We start from the raw sequence: 20,783 nt of genomic DNA, 5'->3' as shown, positions 1-20,783 counted from the left end.
CCCTCCCTCCTTCCGGGGCTGGCTGAGGGACGCGGAGAGACAAGCTTCCCAGCCAAGGCGGCCGGCGCCACACTTTTGCGGGCGGCTTCGAGTCCGCGACTACAAGTCTCGGATCAGAGGGCTATCCAAAGTCTGGGCTGGCAAATCTGATTCCGAGTCTTGGCTGCGGCGAGACCCCCGAGCGGCCGCAGCTGCGGCGGTCCGAGCTAATCCCTCCCTCCTTCCCGGGCCGGCTGAGAGTATCGGAGAAGTAAGTTCCCCAAGCCGAGGCAGGCGGCGCCCTTCTTTTGCGGGCGGCTTCGAGTCTCGGCTTTTAGAGGGCTATCCAAAGTCTGGGCTGGCTAGACTGACTGCGAGACTCGGGTGCAGTGAGACCCCCGCGCGGCGTGCGATCTCCCGATCAGCGGCAGCTGCGGTGGTCCGAGCTACTCCCTCCCCCCTTTCCGGGCCGGCTGAGAGTATTGGAGAAGCAAGTTTCCCAAGCCGAGGCAGGTGGCACCCCTCTTTTGCGGGCGGCTTCGAGTCTCTGCTTCGAGTCCGTGGATACGAGTCTCAGATAGGAGGGCTATCCAAGCCGCGGAACCCCCCCCCCCCACGGGAGGCTTCCTGGTCCGGTGGGGAATCCCCCAGGCCCGCTGCGGCCCGCAACCAGCCACAGGGTCCCCTCAAGCCGCGGCAGCTGACGCCCCCACCACGCGCGGCTCCTGAACCAACGGAGAGATTTGGATACGAAAGCCCCAGGCCACGGAGATCGGTGACTGGGGGAGACCCATTCCAAACACTTGAGACAAACGTGTGCCACGTGCGCCACGTACTGGGCAAGATAAGAAAAACAGATCCCAGAGATTTCACAGAAAAATCTTACAACCTTGCTGGGTCCAACACCCAGAGAAATCTGAATAAATGCCCAGACGCCAGCAGCAGAAGATAACTGTCCACGCTCAAAAGATTGAGAATATGGCCCAGTCAAAGGAACAAACCAATAGCTCAAATGAGACACAAGAGCTGAGACAACTAATCCTGAATATACGAACAGAAATGGAAAACCTCTTCAAAAATGAAATTGATAAATTGAGGGAGGACATGGGCTGAACATAAAGAAGAAATAGAAAAACTGAAAAAACAAATCGCAGAACTTATGGAAGTGAAGGATAAAGTAGCAAACATAGAAAAAATAATGGATAGTTACAATGATAGATTTAAAGAGACAGAAGATAGAATTAGTGATTTGGAGGATGGAACATCTGAATTCCAAAAAGAAACAGAAACTATAGGGAAAAGAATGGAGAAATTTGAACAGGGTATCAGGGAACTCAAGGACAATATGAACCGCACAAATATACGTGTTGTGGGTGTCCCAGAAGGAGAAGAGAAGGGAAAAGGAGGAGAAAAACTAATGGAAGAAATTTTCACTGAAAATTTCCCAACTCTTATGAAAGACCTAAAATTACAGATCCAAGAAGTGCAGCGCACCCCAAAGAGATGAGACCCAAATAGGCGTTCTCCAAGACACTTACTAGTTAGAATGACAGAGGTCAATGAGAAAGAGAGGATCTTGAAAGCAGCAAGAGAAAAACAATCCATCACATACAAGGGAAACCCAATAAAACTATGTGTAGATTTCTCAGCAGAAACCATGGAAGCTAGAAGACAGTGGGATGATATATTTAAAATACTAAAAGAGAAAAACTGCCAACCAAGACTCCTATATCCAGCAAAATTATCCTTCAAAAATGAGGGAGAAATTAAAACATTCTCAGACAAAAAGTCACTGAAAGAATTCGTGACCAAGAGACCAGCTCTGCAAGAAATACTAAAGGGAGCATTAGAGTCAGATACAAAAAGACAGAAGAGAGAGATATGGAAAAGAGTGTAGAAAGAAGGAAAATCAGATATGATATATATAATACAAAAGGCAAAATGTTAGAGGAAAATATTATCCAAACAGTAATAACACTAAATGTTAATGGTCTGAATTCCCCAATCAAAAGACATATACTGGCAGAATGGATTAAAAAACAGGATCCTTCTATATGCTGTCTACAGGAAACACATCTTAGACCCAAAGATAAACATAGGTTGAAAGTGAAAGGTTGGGAAAAGATATTTCATGCAAATAACAACCAGAAAAGAGCAGGAGTAGCTATAGTAATATCCAACAAATTAGACTTCAAATGTAAAACAGTTAAAAGAGACAAAGAAGGATACTATCTACTAATAAAAGGAACAATTAAACAAGAAGACATAACAATCATAAATATTTACGCACCGAACCAGAATGCCCCAAAATATGTGAGGAATACACTGCAAACACTGAAAAGGGAAATAGACTCATATACTATAATAGTTGGAGACTTCAACTCACCACTCTCATCAAGGGACAGAACATCTAGACAGAAGATCAACAAAGAAATAGAGAATCTGAATATTACTATAAATGAACTAGACTTAATAGACATTTATAGGACATTACATCCCACAACAGCAGGATACACCTTTTTCTCAAGTGCTCATGGATCATTCTCAAAAATAGACCATATGCTGGGTCACAAAGCAAGTCTTAACAAATTTAAAAAGATTGAAATCTTACACAACACTTTCTCGGACCATAAAGGAATGATGTTGGAAATCAATAATAGGCAGAGTGCCAGAAAATTCACAAATACGTGGAGGCTCAACAACACACTCCTAAACAACGAGTGGGTCAAAGAAGAAATTGCTAGAGAAATTAGCAAATACCTCGAGGCGAATGAAAATGAAAACACAACATATCAAAACTTATGGGACGCAGCAAAGGCAGAGCTAAGAGGGAAATTTATTGCTCTAAATGCCTATATCAGAAAAGAAGAAAAGGCAAAAATTCAGGAATTAACTATCCATTTGGAAGAACTGGAGAAAGAACAGCAAGCTAACCCCAAAGCAAGCAAAAGGAAAGAAATAACAAAGATTAGAGCACAAATAAATGAAATTGAAAACATGAAAACAATAGAGAAAATCAATAAGGCCAGAAGTTGGTTCTATGAGAAAATCAATAAGATTGATGGGCCCTTAGCAAGATTGACAAAAAGAAGAAGAGAGAGGATGCAAATAAATAAGATCAGAAATGGAAGAGGAGACATAACTACTGACCTCACAGAAATAAAGGAGGTAATAACAGGATACTATGAACAACTTTACGCTAATAAATACAACAATTTAGAGGAAATGGACGGGTTCCTGGAAAGACATGAACAACCAACTCTGACTCAAGAAGAGATAGATGATCTCAACAAACCAATCACAAGTAAAGAAATCGAAGCAGTCATTCAAAAGCTTCCTAAAAAGAAAAGTCCAGGACCAGACGGCTTCACATGTGAATTCTATCAAACATTCCAGAAAGAATTAGTACCAACTCTCCTCAAACTCTTCAAAAAAATCAAAGTGGAGGGAAAACTACCTAACTCATTCTATGAAGCCAACATTACCCTCATACCAAAACCAGGCAAAGATATTACAAGAAAAGAAAACTACAGGCCGATCTCTCTAATGAATATTGATGCAAAAATCCTCAACAAAATTCTAGCAAATCGTATCCAACAACACATTAAAAGAATTATTCATCATGACCAAGTAGGATTCATCCCAGGTATGCAAGGATGGTTCAACATAAGAAAATCAATTAATGTAATACACCATATCAACAAATTAAAGCAGAAAAATCACATGATCATCTCAATTGATGCAGAGAAGGCATTTGACAAGATTCAACATCCTTTCCTGTTGAAAACACTTCAAAGGATAGGAATACAAGGGAACTTCCTTAAAATGATAGAGGGAATATATGAAAAACCCACAGCTAATATCATCCTTAATGGGGAAAAATTGAAAACGTTCCCCCTAAGATCAGGAACAAGACAAGGATGTCCACTATCACCACTATTATTCAACATTGTGTTGGAGGTTCTAGCCAGAGCAATTAGACAAGAAAAAGAAATACAAGGCATCAAAATTGGAAAGGAAGAAGTAAAACTATCACTGTTTGCAGACGATATGATACTATACGTCGAAAACCCGGAAAAATCCACAACAAAACTACTAGAGCTAATAAATGAGTACAGCAAAGTAGCAGGTTACAAGATGAACATTCAAAAATCTGTAGCATTTCTATACACTAGTAATGAACAAGCAGAGGGGGAAATCAAGAAACGAATCCCATTTACAATTGCAACTAAAAGAATAAAATACCTCGGAATAAATTTAACTAAAGAGACAAAAGACCTATACAAAGAAAACTACAAAAAACTGCTAAAAGAAATCACAGAAGACCTAAACAGATGGAAGGGGATACCGTGTTCATGGATTGGAAGACTGAATATAGTTAAGATGTCAATCCTACCTAAATTGATTTACAGATTCAATGCAATACCAATCAAAATCCCAACAACTTATTTTTCAGAAATAGAAAAACCAATAAGCAAATTTATCTGGAAGGGCAGGGTGCCCCGAATTGCTAAAAACATCTTGAGGGAAAAAAACGAAGCTGGAGGTCTTGCGCTGCCAGACTTTAAGGCATATTATGAAGCCACAGTGGTCAAAACAGCATGGTATTGGCATAAAGATAGATATATCGACCAATGGAATCGAATAGAGTGCTCAGATATAGACCCTCTCATCTATGGTCATTTGATCTTTGATAAGGGAGTCAAGCCAACTCACCTGGGACAGAACAGTCTCTTCAATAAATGGTGCCTAGAGAACTGGATATCCATATGCAAAAGAATGAAAGAAGACCCATATCTCACACCCTATACAAAAGTTAACTCAAAATGGATCAAAGATCTAAACATTAGGTCTAAGACCATAGAACAGTTAGAGGAAAATGTAGGGAGATATCTTATGAATCTTACAATTGGAGGCGGTTTTATGGACCTTACACCTAAAGCAAGAGCACTGAAGAAGGAAATAAATAAATGGGAACTCCTAAAATTAAACACTTTTGTGCATCAAAGAACTTCATCAAGAAAGTAGAAAGACAGCCTACACAATGGGAATCAATATTTGGAAACGACATATCAGATAAAGGTCTAGTATCCAGAATTTATAATGAGATTGTTCAACTCAACAACAAAAAGATAGCCAACCCAATTACAAAATGGGAAAAAGACTTGAATAGACACCTCTCAGAGGAGGAAATACAAATGGCCAAAAGACACATGAAGAGATGCTCAATGTCCCTGGCCATTAGAGAAATGCAAATCAAAACCACAATGAGATATCATCTCACACCCACCAGAATGGCCATTATCAACAAAACAGAAAATGACAAGTGCTGGAGAGGATGTGGAGAAAGAGGCACACTTATCCACTGTTGGTGGGAATGTCAAATGGTGCAACCACTGTGGAAAGCAGTTTGGTGGTTCCTCAAAAAGCTGAATATAGAATTGCCATACGATCCAGCAATACCATTGCTGGGAATCTACTCAAAGGAATTAAGGGCAAAAACTCAAACAGACATTTGCACACCAATGTTTATAGCAGCGTTATTTACAATTGCAAAGAGATGGAAACAGCCAAAATGTCCATCAACAGACGAGTGGCTAAACAAACTGTGGTATATACGTACGATGGAATATTATGCAGCGTTAAGACAGGATAAACTTATGAAGCATGTAATAACATGGATGGACCTAGAAAACATTATGCTGAGTGAGTCTAGCCAAAAGCTAAAAGACAAATACTTTATGGTCCCAATGATGTGAATCGACACTCGAGAATAAACTTGGAATATGTCATTGGTAACAGAGTTCAGCAGGAGTTAGAAACAGGGTAAGATAATGGGTAATCGGAGCTGATGGAATACAGACGGAGCAATAGGACTAGATACAAAAACTCAAAAATGGACAGTACAATAATACCTAATTGTAAAGTAATCATGTTAAAATACTGAACGAAGCTGCATCCGAGCTATAGGTTTTTGTTTTGTTTTGTTTTGTTTGTTTTGTTCTTATTATTATTACTTTTATTTTTTTCTCTATATTAACATTCTATATCTTTTTCTGTTATAATGCTAGTTCTTCTAAACCGATGCAAATGTACTAAGAAACGATGATCATGCATCTATGTGATGATGTTAAGAATTACTGATTGCATATGTAGAATGGTATGACGTCTAAAAAAAAAAAAATGGTCAGCACAATACTGCCTAATTGTAATGTAATTATCTTGGAACGCTGAATGAAGCTGCATCTGATCTATAGTTTTTTTTTAGTTTGTTTTGTTTTTTTTTCTCTTATATATTTTTGTACTTTTTATTTTTATTTGTGTTTTCTCTCTGTGTTATCACTTTATTTCTTTTTCTGTTGTAGTGCTATTTCTTTCTCTAAATCGATGCATATGTACTGAGAAATGATGACCATACACCTATGTGATGATATTAAGAATTACTGATTGCATATGTAGAATGGATTGATTTCTATTGTTGTGTTAGTTAATTTTTTTAATTAATAAAAAAAAAAAAGATGGATAATAGGGGGAACAAATGTTAAAATAAATTTAGAGTGAAATGCTGGGGATCGGTGAGGGGGAGGGGTGGGGGGGTACGGTATGCATGAATTTTTTTCCATTTTCTTTTTATTTCTTTTTCAAAATAGATGCAAATGTTCCAAGAAATGATGATGATGATGATGAATATGCAACTATGATGATATTGTTAATTACTGATTATGTATGTAGAACAGAATGATCAAAATGTACAAATGTTTGTATTTGTTTGGTATTTTTTGGTATTAAAAAAAAAGCTAAGTAAAAAAATTGTCTTTTGGTGACAGAAAGTCACCGAAAGAACCAAAAGGATGATATGGAATAATTAGGATTAGGGTTTGATTTTTTTTCTCTTTAACCTCCTTTAAAACTCTCTGAGACAAGGTGGAGATAATGAATGAATCAAATAAAAAATAGATCAATACTACCTTATGTAATTCTTCAGTTCATTTATTTGATTACCAAAGGAAAGTTTAGAGCTAGACTAGAGAATTTAGCAAGTTTAAAATTCAGTAGCTTTCCGGACTTCCAGGAAGAAGGCCCAATAAAGTAGCTTGAAATTAGCCCTGCTCCATAGAAAAGTTAGAGAAGGGACAGGAGGGTGACTGAGGCAGCGATTCAGGGGTGCGGCTGACCTGGGAGAGCCTTCTGCACCACATGTGGCAGCCCTGGTTGCAGAGGCCGAGGAACTGAGAGGCAGAAAGCTGGAGCCTGGCGCAGAGGTGCGGAGCCCACGGGAGTGCACAGACCGGAGCAGGGACTAGGAAGTAAGCCAGGCAGCGTGCCTTGGGGATACTACCCTCACCAGTATCCCCAAGTTGACTGGCAACTCACCCCACCCCCCATGCACCCGAACCACATCACCCACTCCCATTCCCCATGCTCCAGGCACAGCCACCCCACCAGCCCCGCAGTGCACGCACCTGCCCCCCACTGCCACCCCAAGTGTAGCCCCACCCACCTATCCTGCACCCCTCCGGAGCACTACCTCCTCCTCCCTATTCCCTGTAGGCTGTTGCCATAAAACACATAAAGGCTGCCCCAGCCCCACTGCCCATAGTGTCACACAGCACTACCCACCCCCATCCCAGAGCTCTGCACATCAGTTTACAGCACTCCTACACCCATGCAACCACACGGGCCCCCAGTCATGTCATTCAGTTCTGGGGATCTAAGTTTACAGCAGTCCTGGAACAGCACATATGCATGGCCCTCAACCTCACTTCCCAGCTCTGAGAAAGTGCTGACCTGCCAGCCGGGTCACATCTGCCCCCAATTCACAAAGGCATAATGCCGACCTGCTGCCACAGCTCTATACAAGCACCAAAGGGCCCATGTCTTAGACCAGAGCACACCAGGGTTATGCCCCCCAGACTGATGAACCCACACAACTACATGCTCCCTGGCTGCTGGGCACCCATGTTCACAAGTATCAGTGTAACATACCCAACCTGCACCTGTATCTGCCCTGAAACAAATCACCACACTGAGTGCCCTACCCTGTACCCTGCTCCCTGCTGTACAACCATACTGCAAACACAAGGCCTTAGACTACTGAAAGAAATCAACTCCCAAAGTAAATCAATGAAGATATTTATATGGCACAAAGACAGCAGAAGATTACTGAGCATTTCACAATGCAGACAGTTATAGCCCTGCCTAATGATCCAATTAAAACTCCAGAGGAGACACAGATGTTGGAACAACTAATCAAAGATGTTCATACAACTCTACTGAATAAAATGAGAGGGATAGCAAATGACACAAAAGAGATTAAGAAGACAGTAGAAGAGCATAAAGAAGAATTTGAAAGAATAAATAGAAAAATAGCAGATATCACAAAGATTAAAGACTCTGTTTGCCAAATGAAAAACATATTAGAGGCACACAACACCAAATTTGAAGAGACAGAAGAAAGAATAAGTGATATGGAGGGCAGGATAACTGACTTCGAAGACTCAAAACAGCAAAGACAAAAAAAATGGAAAATTTTGAATTGGATCTCAGGGAAATGATAGACAAAACAAAGTGCACAAATATAAGAATCACTGGTGTCACAGAAGGAGAAGAGAGGAGTACATAGCTAGGAAGAATAGTTGAGAATATAATGGCGGAAAACTTCCCAACCCTCATGACATAAATACACAAGTCAAAGCAGCCCAACAAACTCCAAACAGAATAAAATCCAAGCAGGCCTTCCCCCAGACATATAATCAGTCTGTCAAATGTTGAAGAGAAGCAGAAAATCCTGAAAACAGCAAGAGAAAAACAATCTACTACATACAAGGAAAATCAAATAAGACTGACTTCAGACTACTCAACTAGCACCCTGGAGGTGAGAAGGCAGTGGTATGATATATTCAAGATCCTGAAAGAGAAAGACTTCCAGCCAAGAATTCTGTACCCAGCCAAATTGTCCTTCAAAATAGAGGGAGAGATTAAAGTTTTCACAGACAAAGAAGTCCTGAAAGAATTTGTCAACAAGAGACCAGACCTACAAGAAACACTAAAAGGAGTTCTGCCAGATGAAAAAAAAAAAAGACAGGAGAGGGAGGTCTGGAGGAGGGCAGAGAACTGAAGGTACCACTAAGGGAAATTTAAAGAATACAAAGAAAAAGAGGGAAAGGAGTGTATAGCTCTCACAAATAAAATAAAAAAGATAAGATGGTGGATTCAAGAAATGCCTTTTCAGTAATACCTTTGAATGTTAACAGACTAAATTTACCAATTAAAAGATACAGATTGGCAGAATGGATTAAGAAACTAATCCAGCTATATGTTGCTTACAAGAAACTCATGTTAGACATAAGGATACAAATAGATTGAAAGTGAAAGGATGGAAGAAGATTTTCCATGCAAGTTGTAAACAAGAGAAAGCAGGAGTAGCTATACTAACATCAGATAAAATAGACTTTAAATATAAAGACATCATAAGGGACAAAGAAGGACACTATATATAATTTAAGGGTCAATTCACCAAGAAGATATAACAATCATAAATGTTTATGCTCCCAATCAAGGAACTCCAAAAGTCCGTGAGACAGACACTGGCAAAACTGAAGGTAGCGATAGAAGTTTCAACAATAATAGTAGGAGACTTCAATATACCACTCTCCTGTATGGATAGAACAACCAGACAGAAGAGCAACAAGGATATAGAGTAGTTAAATAACTTGATAAATGAATTAGACCTAACAGACATATCTAGGTCATTGCACCCCAAAGCACAAAGTTATACATTCTTCTCTAGTGCTCATGGAACATTCTCCAGGATAGATCATATGCTGGGGCACAAAACAGGTCTTCATAAATTTAAGAACATTGAAATTATTCACAGCACTTTCTCTGATCACAATGGGATGAAGCTGGATCTCAATAACCACCAAAGAATGAGAACATTCACAAATATATGGAGATTAAATGACACACTCTTAAACAACCGGTGGGTCAAAGGAGAAATTTCTAGAGAAACAGTAGCTATCCGGAAATGAATGAAAATGAGAATACAACTTATCAGAACTCATGGGATGCGGCAAAGGCTGTACCGAGAATGAAATTTATTGCCCTAAATGCCTATATTAAAAAACAAGAGGGCGGGCCACAGTGGCTCGGCAGGCAAGGATGCTTGCCTGCCATGCCAGAGGACCCGGGTTCGATTCCCGGTGCCTGCCCATGCAAAAAAAAAAAACAAGAAAGAGGAAAAATCAGGGACTTAACAGCAAACTAACCCCAAAGCAAATAGAAGAAGAGAAATAACAAAGATTAAAGCAGACATAAATGAATGAGAGAACAAAAAACAATAGAAAGAATCAATAAAACCAAAAGTTGGTTCTTTGAGGAAGTCAATAAAATTGATGGCTCACTAGCAAGACTGAAAAAGAAAAAAAGGGAGAGGATATAAATAAACAAAATCATAAATGAGAAGACCCTGACCACAGACTCTGAAGAAACAAAAGCAATCATAAGAGGATACTATGAACAACTATAAACTAACAAACTAGACAACTGAGATGAAATGGACAAATTCCTGGAGACGTGAAACCAAGCTACGGTGACTTAGGAAGAAATAGAAAATCTCAACAAACCAATCACAAGTAAAGAGTTTCAATCAGTCATCAAAAATCTTCCTACAAAGAAAAGTCCAGGGCCAGATGCCTTCACAGCGGAATTTTATCAAACATTCCAAAAAGAACTAACACCTATGCTGCTCAAATTTTTCCAAAAAATTGGGGAAAAAGGAACTCTACCTAGCTCATTTTATGAAGCTAATATCATTTTTTAAACTTTTTTTTTATTGTATAGCATAATGTATATGCAAAGCAAAGAAATAAAGGAGCAATAGTTTTCAAAGCACTCTTCAACAAGTGGTTATAGGACAGATCCCAGAGTTTGTCATGGGCTACCATATGATCCTCTCATATTTTTCCTTCTAGCTGCTCCAGAATATAGGAGGCTGGAGGCATAAACATTTTTTTATCATCACAATCGAATTTTTTTCCTTCTTTTTTTGTGAAAAATAACACATATAACAAAAAAGCTTTAAATTTCAAAGCATAGCACCACAATTAGTTGTACAACATTTTTCAGACTTTGACATGGGTTACAATTTCACAATTTTAGGTTTTTACTTCCAGCTGCTCTAAAATACTGGAGACTAAAAGAGATATCCATTTGTTAAATCCTATCTTCTCTATATAACTCCACCATCACCTTTGATCTTTCCATTCCTGTCCTTGGGGGTGTTTGGGCTATGGCAATTCTAACTTTTTTTTATTGGAAGGGTCTGTCACTAATATGGGGTAGGGAGATGGAACTGTATGATGTTCTGGAGTGGGTGGGCTTGATTTCAGGACTTAACTGGGCCAGGGACCAATCTGGAGGTTGTAGGTTTCTGGAAAGTTACTCTAGTGCCTGGAACCCTTGTGGAATTTTTTATATTGCCCTAGGTGTGCTTTAGGATTGGCTGGAATGGTTCTGGTTGGGGGTGGCAGATTATGATAGGTGGCAAGCTCTAACTGAAGCTTGCATAAGAATAACCTCCTGAGTAGGCCCTCAACTCTATTTGAACTCTCTCTGCCACTGATACTTTATTAATTACACTTCTTTTCCCCATTTTGGTCAGGATGGAATTGTTGATCTCATGGTGCCAGGTCTGGATTCATCCCTGGGAGTCATCTCCCATGTTGCCAGGGAGACTTTCACCTCCGGATGTCTTGTCCCGCTTATGGGGGGATGAAGTTAATATCATTTTAATACCAAAACCGGATAAAGATGCTATAAGAATGAAAAACTACAGGCCAATCTCCGTAATGAACATAGATGCAAAAAATCCTAATAAAATATTAGTGAATCGAATCCAACGACATAGTAAAAGAATTATACAGCAGACCAAGTGGGGTTTATACCAAGAATGCAAGGATGGCACAGTTCAAGAAAATCAATTAATATAACACATTAACAAATCGAAAGGGAAAAATCACATGATCATCTCAATTGATGCTGAAAAAGCATTCGACAAAATTCAGCATCCTTTTCTGATAAAAACACTCCATAAGATAGGAATCAAAGGTAACTCCTCAATATGATAAAGGGAATATATGAAAAACGGATAGCCAGCATCATACTCAATGGAGAGAGAATGAAAGCTTTCCTCCTAAGATCAGGAACAAGACGAGGATGCTCACTGTCACCACTATTATTCTACATTGTGCTAGAAGTTCTAGCTAGAGCAGTCAGGCAGGAAAAAAGAAAAAAAAGGTATCCAGATTAGAAAGAAAGAAGTAAAACTCTAAGTATTTGCAGATGATATGAGACTATTGTGGAAGATTCTGAGAAATCTAGAGTAAAGCTAATAAATAAATTCTGCAGGGTGGCAGGATACACAATTAATGTGCAAAAATCAGCAGCATATCTATACACAAGCAATAACGTAGCTGAGGAGTCAGTTAAGGAAAAAAATCCATTTAAAACAGAAACTAAAAGAATCAAGTACTTAGAAATGAACTTAATTAGGGATGTGAAGGACTTGTACACCGAAAACTACATAGCATTACTAAAAGAAATCAAAGGAGATCTGAATAGGTGGAAGGACATTTCCTGCTCATGGATGGGAAGGCTAAATATAACTGAGATGTCAATTCTCCCCAAATTGATCTACAGATTCAACACAGTACCAAGCAAAATTCCGACAACCTACTTTGAAGATTTGGAAAACCTAACTACCAAATTTATCTGGATGGAAAAGAGATCCTGAATAGCCAAAAGTATCCTAAAACGAAGAATGAAGGGGGAGGATTAACACTCCCTGACTTTGAAACCTATTATAAAACCACAGTGGTCAAAACAGCATGGTACTGGCACAAAGATAGAAGCATTGACCAATGTAAACAAATCAAAAGTGCAAAAATAGACCACCAAATCTGTGGTCAACTGATTTTTGACAAGGCTCCCAAATCTCTCAACTGGGACAAAATAGTCTTTTCAATAATTGGGCATGGAAGAACTGGATATCAATAGCCAAAAGAATGAAAGAAGACCTCTATCTTACACACTACACAAAAATTAACTCAAAGGATCAACCTAGCACCATAAAGCTTCTAGAAGAAAATGTAGGGAAACATCTTCAAGACCTGGTATTAGGAGATAGCTTCCTAAACTTTACACCCAGAGCACAAGCAACAAAAGAAAAAATAAGATAAATGGAAACTCCTCAAAATCAAATGCTTCTGCACCTCAAAAGACTTTGTCAAAAAGGTGAAGAGGCAGTCAACTCAATGGAAGAAGACATTTGGAAATCACAAATCAGACAAAGGTTTGATTTCCTGTACATAGAGAGAAATCATACAACATGACAACAAAAGAACAAACAATTCAATTATAGAATGGGCTAAAGATATGAATAGGCATTTTTCTGAAGAGCAAATACAGATGGCTCAAAAACACATGAAGAAATGCTCATTTTCATTGGTTATAAGGGAACTGCAGATTAAGACTACAATGAGATACCACCTCACACCTATAAGAATGGCTGATATTAAACAAGCAGGAAACTCTAAATGCTGGAGAGGATGTGGAGAAACTGGGACACTTATGCACTGCTGGTGGAAATGTATAATGGTGAAGCCACTATGGAAGACTGGCAGTTTCTTAGGAAAGTAAATATTGAGTTGCCCTATCACCCAGCAATAGCATTACTTGGTATATACCCAGAAGAGCTGAAAGCAATAACACAAAGACATTTGCACACTCATATTCATAGCAGCATTATTCACAATCGCCAAAAAATGGAAATAAACCAAATGCCCATCAACAGACAAGTGGATTAACAAAATGTGGTATATACATATGATGGAATATTATGCAGTAGTAAGACAAAATCACGTCCTGAAGCACATGACAAGATGGATGAGCCTTGAGGACATAATGCTGAGTGAAATTAGCCCAACACAAAAGGTTAAATACTGTATGATTCCACTTTTATGACCAGCATAAAGGTATAATAAGAGGCTCATATTACAGAATATAGGGGACTTAGAGACACATAGAAGCTAGAGATGAATGAACCATTAGCTAATGAGGTTGAACTCCAACGTAAGGGAATAGATAGGTGATTCTCTAGTGGGTCTATTATTAGTATTACCATATTGAAGATGAACAAGTTTGAAAGGGGTTGTATAGACCTACGTGTCCCACTGATTAACACATGAAATATGAATTAGTTCTCGCAACAATTATTTCAAAGGTATGATTCTTGTACAAAGAGTGTTTAAGTCCAAGGTACAGGGGGGCAACTGCTATTTCATGCTATAAGCTGTGTTCAAAAGGAAACTGTCAGCACTACTACAGCCACAGCAGAGAAATAATGGGGCAAGGGACAAGAGTTAAGAGGAGGTTTAGATCTCCTATTTGGTGAGGGTGGTTTTTTTTTTGTTTTCTTTCTCTTGGGAGCAATGAAATTGTGTAAAATAGAGAATGTTGATGAACTGTGGACTTTGGGCCTGTTCTAGTTTGCTAGCTGTCGGAATGCAATATACCAGAAACGGAATGGCTTTTAACAAGGGGGGATTTAATGAGTTGCTAGTTTACAGTTCTAAGGCTGAGAAAATGTGCCAATTAAAACAAGTCTATAAAAATGTCCAATCAAAGACATCCAGGGAAAGATACCTTGGTTTAAGAAGGCCGATGAAGTTCAGGGTTTCTCTCTCAAGTGAGAAGGCACATGGCAAACACAGTCAGGGCTTCTCTCTTGGCTGGAGGGGCACATGGTGAATACAGTGTCATCTACTAGCTTTCTCTCCTGGCTTCCGGTTTCATGAAGCTCCCCAGGAGGCGTTTTCCTTCTTCATTTCCAAAGGTTGCTGGCTCGTGGACTCTCGGCATCTCATGGCTACGTTGTTCTGCTCCGCTCTCTCTGAATCTCTCATTCTCCAAAATATTTCCTCTTTTATAGGACTCCAATAAACCAATCAAAACTCACCCAAATGGGTGGAAACATGTTGTCCCTTAATCCAGTTTAACAACCACTCTTGACTAAATCACATCATCCAGGGAGATGATCTCATTATAGTTTTAAACATACAGTATTAAATAGAGATTATTCTACCTTTATGAAATGGGATTTATATTAAAACATGGCTTTTCTTAGGGGGCATACTTCCTTTCAAACCAGCACAGGGCCCTCTACATAATGTTCAATGAATGCAGTGGCTGAAGGGTGCACTGACAGAGAAGTAGATTGGCAAAGGATGGTATATACTTATGAATGAAGGTTGTGCTGCTTCAAAAAGGAACAGTCATGAAGCATGCAACAATGTGAATAAACATGTGGGACATTTGGTGAGAAAAAGTAAGCCAGAAACAAAAGAACAAGAATGTATGGTCACCTTTAGAATGCTTATAAGAAAACAGGGGCCTAGATTGTAAGCTTTTAGAACAGACACATTAAGTTCAGAGTGGTGATGATTATTTTTGGATTTTGAGAGGCTATTTTGTATATATAACCTGATATTTAGAGATAAGAGCAAAGTCGAACAGGTTGGGGTTAAAGTAATTAGGAAAATAGGAATAAGGAAGACAGTGTTTATATTTCAGAGCCACACATACTCTTTGAGACCAATGGAAGAAAGGTTTATTTGATATGGAACTGAAATTTTCTGTAGGGCATAATCTAATTCGACCTATTTGTATAGCTCATTTGAGCAATTGAAACACAGTGAGCCCAGAATAAGAAAGAGGTCCTTTCATCCTGTATAGATTATTGTAATGCCTGGATACATCCTAGAGTATATTAAATAAATAATCAAAAAGTATTGGAAAAGTCCCCTGAGGGTGAGGAGAAAGAATATGGAGCTATTCAATCTTACCATCAGGGAGTCCCTTCTCACTGCATTAAACTTTAGGGACATCCAAATCAATAGGCCATGCCCGCAATCATGCGGCTTAAGTTTGTGAAGCTTATGTAGGCAGCAGAGAAGCTTAGACTACCTATAGGCATGCCTAAGAGTTACTTCTGGAGGACCTCTTTTGTTGCTCAGATGTGGCCTCAGTCTCTCTAAGCCCAGCTCTGCAAGTGAAATCATTGCCCTCCCCGCTTTGTGGGTCATGACATCCAGGGATGAAAATCTCCCTGGTAACGTGGGAGATGACTTCCAGGGATGAAACCAGACCTGGCACCATGGGATCAACAATTTCATCCTGACCAAAAGGGGGAAAAGAAATGTAATTAATAAAGTATCAGTGGCAGAGAGGGTTCAAATAGAGTTGAGGGGCTACTCAGGAGGTTTCTCTTATGCAAGCTTCAAATAGACCTTGCCACTTATCATAACCTGCCAACCCCCAACCAGGACTATTCCAGCCAATCCTAAAGAATACCTAGGGCAATATATAAGATTCCACAAGGGTTCCAGGCACTAGAGTAACTTTCCAGAAACCTACAACCTCCAGATGGGTCCCTCGTCCAGATAAGTCCTAAAACCTAGCCCAGCCTCTCCGGAACATCATATAGTTCCATCTCCCTACCCCATATTAGTGACAGACCCTTCCAATAAAAAAAAGTTAGAATTGCCATAGCCCAAACACCCCCAAAGACAGGAATGGAAAGATCAAAGGTGATGGTGGAGTTATATAGAGAAGATAGGATTTAACAAATGAAAATGAATGCTGAATCATTAAATTGATAGCTCTTTTAATCTCCAATATCTTAGAACAGCTAGAAGGAAAAACCTAAAATTGTGGAATTGTAACCCATGTCAAATGGGTTACAATTTCCATGTCCGAAAAATGTTGTATAACTAATTGTGGTGCTGTGCTTTGAAATTTATAGCTTTTTTGTATATATGTTATTTTTCACAAAAAAAGGAAGGAAAAAAAAGTCAATAGTGATGATAAAAAAAAAATTTATGCCCTCTAGCCTCCTATATTCTGGAGCAGCTAGGAGGAAAAATATGAGAGGATCGTAGGGTAGCCCCTGACAAACTCTGGGAGCTGTCCTGTAACCACTTGTTGAAGAGTGCTTTGAAAACTATTGCTTTTTTTATTTCTTTGCTTTGTATATGTATTTTATATTACACAATAAAAAAGTTAAAAATAAAAAAAAAATTCAATAATGTTCATCTGGTTTCCTTTCAGCTCATGCCTTCAAAGGCTTTGGTTGGCTGAGGGGCTGTTAGAAGAGTAAAATCAAGACACAGGTGCTCTGATGCAGCAAGCCCCAAATGTGATTCCACTCCAGGTGGAGAATATTTCAAACTACCTTTAGCTAACTGAGTTATGGGAAGGTCAATTCTATGCAGAAAATTGATTGATAATGTTTTGTCTAGAGAAATACATTCACGAAACTGTTTTTGAATAAAAGCAAATTACATGAAGTTTGGTAAGACCAAAAGCAGAATCACATATGTGGATTTCTGACCTCTTTCTAGTCCTAGAAAAACCATCTATGCTTTGGCCCTCTTCTAATATTTAATTCAATTCAAGCAACCTATATTATGCCCCTGTAATGTGCTGAGAGTTGTGCGATGATGGGTTCACACTCACCTTCAGGGAGTTTGCTAGAACCTTATGAATCTACCTAATTTATCAGGCTAAATATTAACAAGGGCATCTGTGAATCTATAGATGAAAACAATTATTGAAGTAGAAGAAGAGATCGGAAGTTGAGAAAGCTACAGGAAGAAATGTTATTTCAGCCAGGCTTTGCAGCACAGCTAAGAGTTTGCCAGCTAGGTTGAGAATTTGGGGCAGAGAGAATATCGTAAACAAATGGATGGTGGCGTTAAAAGATTCTGGTATATTTGTTGCTCAGATGTGGCTTCTCTCTCTCTCAACCAACACAACAAGCAAACTCACTGCCCTCCCCCTCTCTACATGGGACATGACTCCCAGGGGTGTGGACCTTACTGACAATGTGGGACAGAAATCCTAGAATGAGCGGGGGTTCAGCATCAAGGGATTGAGAAAACCTTCTCGACCAAAAGGAGGAAGAGTGAAATGAGACAAAATAAAGTGTCAATGGCTGAGAGTTCCAAACAGAATCAAGAGGTTATCCTGGAGGTTATTCTTACGCATTATATAGATATCACCTTTTTAGTTAAAGTGTAATGGAGAAGCTGTAGGGAACTGCCTGAAAATGTAGAGCTGTGTTTCAGTAGCCATGTTTCTTGAAGATGATTGTATAATGATATGGCTTTCTCAGTGTGACTGTGTGATTGTGAAAACCTTGTGTCTGATGCTCCTTTTATCTACCTTATTGACAGACTAGTAAAACATATGGATTAAAAATAAATAAATAATAGGGGGAACAAATGTTAAAATAAATTTAATAGATTGAAATGCTAGTGATCAATGAAAGGGAGGGGTAAGGGGTATGGTATGTACTAATTTTTTTCTGTTTTCTTTTTATTTCTTTTTCTGAAATGATGCAAATGTTCTAAAAAATGACCATGATGATGAATATACAACTGTGTGATGATATTGTTAGTTATTGATTATCTATCAAGAATGGAATGATCATATGGTAAGAATGTTTGTGTTTGTATGTTGTTATGTCGAATGAAAAAAAGTATCTGGTATGTTTGGGAAATTATAAGTGGTCCTCTGTAGTACCTTCTAAGACATGTAATTAGAATTACTTAGAAGTTAAAGCAAAGCAGAAGTGTTGGGATCATGTTGTGAGAATATTAAATGCCATTCTAAGTTTAGACTTGATCCTGTAGCAATGTGGGGGTGTTGAGATTTTTAACAGAAGAATAAATGATCATGTTTAAGATGGTAGCTCTGGTGATTCCAGTGTAATCAAGTTTAGTTTTCTTAATGTCCTTTCTTTGATGTACTTAACAATTTAATTATGGAAGTTGTATTTATTGCCTTTACCCTAGAACACGTATAGGGTTTTAACTTCCCTGAATTTCTTGTCTTTTGTGAACCTCTGATCTGCACTGGGGCACTGCCTTTTTCCCCCTTTTCCAAGTTATCATTCCTGAAGTTCAAGGAGAGGGCAGTGAGTCGTCAGCTTACCTACCTTGGCTTTTTCTGCTACTTTATCTTTTCTTTTTTCCCTCAAACCAGTTTCTCAACCTCAAATTTAGGCCCTAACAAGGCCTCTTGTGTGGTGTCTGATCATAAAGCCATAATATTTTTAATAACCTTGCCTCTGAAAACTGGGTCTTTAAATTTTAGTAATCAAGAGAGAATATCCTGTTAAGAGCTGGTCTTTTGACCTCTGGGTTACATTTGCCTCTTTTGGTGAGAAAGAAGTGACCATGATTTATAAACTATGATATGTAAAACAACTAATTAGGACACAAATGGGGAGTGGGGGGAGGGAAGGGAGAATATGGATCAAATAATCTTGCTTCAGGGGTGAGTTACTTGATGTAGGCTTCCCCTACTTTAACATTCATGCTTATAAAAGGAAATAGTTTCCTTTTCTGCCTTTTAAAAAAGTTTTTTTAAAGCAGTCTAAACCATAGTTTCTTTCTTGCCTGGTATTGAGTGTATGCCAAATCTACCCTAAACTGCACAGATGGAAAAAATTAGTCTATGTCTGTGGTACCTCTGGGGTTGAATATTTTTAGTACTTAAGTCTTTAGCTAAAGAGTCTTTCTTCCAAGACTCTCAAAGAATCATTGTATTGTCGTCCAAATGGATGAATCCACTGAGATAAAATTCATATACCATGTATTTGTATATCAAGTTTTAGTTTATCATGAGTGTTCACATACCCTTTAATCCTCGTAGCAAATTTTGGAAACTTACCTTCCCAATTTACAAATTCAGAAAGAAAACTTTAATCTTATCACCCAGAGAGTTAAAAAAAATCTAAACTTGAATCTGGCTCTTCTGATTTAAGTGTAGGGTTCTTTCTTACCTCCCTAAGCCTCTTAAATTGAGGTCTATTTCCCCTCAATAGTTAAAAAACTTAAGATAAATGTGTTTTGACTTTCAACCCAAAGCCCAGTTACTTCCATAATCTAGTCTATAAAGATGTATTGAGTGCCCACTTTAATATGAGCAAAGTAGATGCTGAAGATACAGAACTAAAGACAAAGTCCCTGCTCTCGTGCAGAGCTAACATTATACTGAAGGGAAGGAAGAAAGTGAGCTATTGTCTGTTGAGGTTTTACTGTTTGCCAGGCACTGTTTTAAGTGCTTTACATGTAACAACCCTAAGAGATAGGTCCTAGTATTATCCTGGCCATACATATCAGGAAACTGGGGCGAAGAGTTGTTGAAGAACTTCCCTAAGGTCACACAGCTAGTAACTGTCACAGCTATAACATTTGGAGGGTCCAAATTAATTAGCTTAAAGACTATGCTGCCTTTTAATTTCTCAGTGTTATTGTCTTCTTTTCAATAAGGTCAAGCTTTTCATTGGTGAACAACCTGTACACATGGTCCCCTATTCTTTATGAGAACTTTTAGTTAGTTTTCATTTTAAATTGAGACGGGGACAACTGCATCTCCCTTTTTGGTAAGGAAGCCTTGGTGTGCCTGTAAATGATGAGAATGATAGTCTTATATACCATGACGGGGAAAAAAATGCAAAACTCTTAATTTCTAGCTTAGCTGGAAATTCTATTTCAAAATAAAATCTTTTTTACCATCCAGATGCTTATCTTACATGCAACAAAAGAAAACTAAATGCCCACAATTTGCAAATTGCTCTAGTCTAAGCCTTCTTTATAAGCTTATATTTAAAATCCATTTATATGAAATTTCAGAAGCAGCCTTGCCTGAAATGAACACTAATCAATTTTCATAACAGG

This window comes from Tamandua tetradactyla, chromosome 4 (genome assembly GCF_023851605.1).
Source record: "Tamandua tetradactyla isolate mTamTet1 chromosome 4, mTamTet1.pri, whole genome shotgun sequence".
NCBI lineage: Eukaryota > Metazoa > Chordata > Mammalia > Pilosa > Myrmecophagidae > Tamandua > Tamandua tetradactyla.
The sequence above is the reverse complement of the archived record's forward strand: the minus strand, read 5'-3'. Positions refer to the sequence as shown.